Source organism: Charadrius vociferus, unplaced genomic scaffold, assembly GCF_000708025.1.
Source record: "Charadrius vociferus isolate BGI_N301 unplaced genomic scaffold, ASM70802v2 scaffold758, whole genome shotgun sequence".
In the NCBI taxonomy this organism is placed as follows: domain Eukaryota; kingdom Metazoa; phylum Chordata; class Aves; order Charadriiformes; family Charadriidae; genus Charadrius; species Charadrius vociferus.
In genome coordinates this window covers 16,236-19,247 of record NW_009649934.1, presented here as the reverse complement: position 1 = coordinate 19,247, position 3,012 = coordinate 16,236, and positions in this window count along the sequence as shown.

Below are 3,012 nucleotides of genomic sequence, written 5' to 3'. Positions count from 1 at the left end.
TTTTTTTTTTTTTTTTTTTTGCTCCAGTTCTTCAGAAAAAATTATTTGGTGTTCATTCCCCTCCTCCAAAGCCTGCTTTGGGGGGAGAAACTGCTTCCTGCAGCAGGAAAAGCCAGGCAAGAGAAGGAGCGCGTTTCTCCCGGCATACCCCACCGTGGTCCCCACAGCAGTGACCCTGGCCTGGGGACCCCAAAACATCTGTGGGCTCTGCAGGCTGCTTAAACCCCCCCTGTTCCCCAGCTTCATCCCTCTCCCCGGCCCCAGTCGGGGTGGGATGCGCCCGCAGCATCATTAGCACTCGTCTAGCCACTGCCGCGGTGGTTTGAACCCATTTGAAATGCACTTGAAAAGGGCGGATTTGATGGGAGGAATGTGACGGGTTTTTGTTCTCCGAGCCCCCCGGTTGAAGATGTGCGTAATGAAGAGCTGTGACTTTCACTCGGGTTATTTTGGGATGGACTACTTTTTTTTCCGAGCTGGTGGAAGACCATCAAAGCGGCGCTTTGAAAAATGTCCCAGTGTATAAATAACTCTGCTGAGAGCAGAATAACGCGGGCTCCCGCGCGCAGCGCGCCGAGACGAGGCAGACGGCATCTGCCGCGCGACGTTGCATTATAAAAAGGAATTATTCATCCCTTCCTCTAATTAACTGGGTACCGCTCCCCCGTGCGGGAGGGATGGCCCGTCACGGGGAGCGCTCCCAGCCACACCAGTGGAGCGGATGCTGCTTCTGGTGTCCCCCCGTGTCCCCCCTCCAGGACCCACATGCGGCAGCGGGTGGGAGCGGGCAGGCTGGTGCGGCCCTGCCACGGGGGAGCGGCGAGGTGGGCGAGCTGGTATTGGCAAGCCCGAACCCCTGTGGGACTCGCTGTCACTGGAAAACACCTAATCTGTCACCTCGCCATCCCCCCGCCGAATTCCAGGCATAGGGAGCAGGATGGGGGGCAAGCCCTTGGCACCCCGCTACCTCTCAGGGTCCTGCGCTGCAGCCTCACGGTGCCCCGGTCTCGCCGGGGGCCGTGAGCGGTGCGTGGGGCATCCTGTGGAGAGCAGCCTGGGGCCACAGGAGCCACCCGGATCCACCCGGAGACTCGGAGATGCGTGGCTCAGCTGCACCCGGGGGTGGGTTTTGGGGAGATCCTGGAGGGATGGGAGCAGCAAAGGGGGACCCTGCGCCCCCAACCCCAGGAGGGATCCGGGCGCCGCGGCGGCAGCAGCCGATCAGGCTCAACGCCACGGCTGTGCCCCGGCAAGGACACAGTGGCCGGGACCTCCCGGGAGGGAGACTAATTTTAGGAGCGCTCCGGAGGGGCTATTTTGGACCCTTTGCTCTGCGTGAGTCACCTGCTATTTTTCGACCCGCTGGGGCTGTTTCCGTGGCAGAGTGATTTACGCAGGCTGGGACAATGCTGCTGCCCCTCGCCAGGGGGGCTCGGGGCCCAGAGCGATGCTGGGTGCCCAAACGCCCCCCGAGGAGGGCGCAAGGATGGCACCCAGGCTGCCTGCTGGGGCTCCCAGCAGCTCCCATGCGGTGCCAGGGATGCCCACGGCAGGGTGGACCAACCTGGAGCCCGTCCCACCTCCCGGCCACCTTCTTATGGGACTGCACGATTGGATTTGGAGCCCCTCGGTCCTCTTCATCCAGCGCTTCCCACCAGAGATGGAGGGGGAGAGGCTGGAAATGGTGGTGGGGTGGTGATGCAGCTGGCAGCTATGGGGAGGGGGGACATCTTCATCTGGGGTGGGGCTCAGGGCTGAGCATCCCGTGGGCCACCCACTCCCCACCTCACCGGGCTCCCCCTCCCCAAAACCTGCCGCTTCGGAGCCCGCCAGGCAAAAACCTGGCTGTTTCGGGGTTGTCAGAGCAACGTGATGCACCTTTCAGTTACCACGGCAACCTCGGCGAGAAGTTTTTAAAATTCAGGCAAGGTAATTTCTCCTCGCCGCTGCGATTTCGTTATCGCTCGACTTGCTGTTCCCCAGGGATGCGGCGTCCTGCCGTGCTCCTCCGCCAGCAAGGTGGGATCTCAGAGATAAGACCCGCCGGGGCTGCGAGGAGGGGGAGCAAACGAGGGGTGCCCTCCCTGCACCCCGTTAGCAGGGCTGGCCCCGGAGATGTGTGCTGGTACCTAATGAGCATCGGGGGAGGGGGGGGCGGGAAGGGGGGACAGCTCATGAGCACCCCGAGCTTGGGGAGAGCAGAGAGATGGGCAGGAGGTGGGGTGGATAACTGGGTGAGTCAGTGGGTGGGCATGTGGGTGGATGAAGGTAGGGAGGGATAGATGGATGGATGGATGGATGGATGGATGGATGGATATCCCTGACTACTAGCCCTACGATGGATGAAGAAACCATCCTGGGGTGGGTGGCAGGCCCTATGTAAACCCTGAGGGTTACCCACTCAACAGCAGGTTGAGCTGTAGTCCCCTCATTTCTCCTCGAGGAGAGTACAGAGCCACTGTTCTCCACCATCCCTTGAGGGCCACTCGGCCCTCAAGAGACCCTCAGTAGGTCCTCTCGTGCTGCCCTGTGGCCTTCCCTGTAGGAGGAGGTTCCCGGAGTGATGGTAAAGCCTCAGCAGCCTTTGGCAATCCAGCCCCCCTCCTGCTGGCCCTGCTCGGGTCCAGAGGAGAAACCCCAGACTAATATTAGGGTTTGGAGGGTCAGGGAAGCCACGAGGGTTGAAGGTCCCTTTTGGGAAGCGGGGGGAGAGCCGGGCACAAACACAGGGCTGCCTGTTCTCCTGCCCGGACTGCCCCACGGGCTGCACACTGCTGGAGAGCACGCGGCCCCGCCGAGCCCCCTGGCCCCAGCCCATATGTTGTTTATCATAAAGAACTAACGAGCTTAATTAAGGATGTGTCTGCGATAAGGTTATCAACCCGTAAGCGCTCCGATCCCCCTGACAGCAGCCCAGCAGCTACCAAATGAGCTCGTCATCTCCCGTGAATCCATCCGGGAGGATGCGCGCTCCAGGAGGGTTTCATTCTGCCTGCGGCGCTGGTGGCCGGG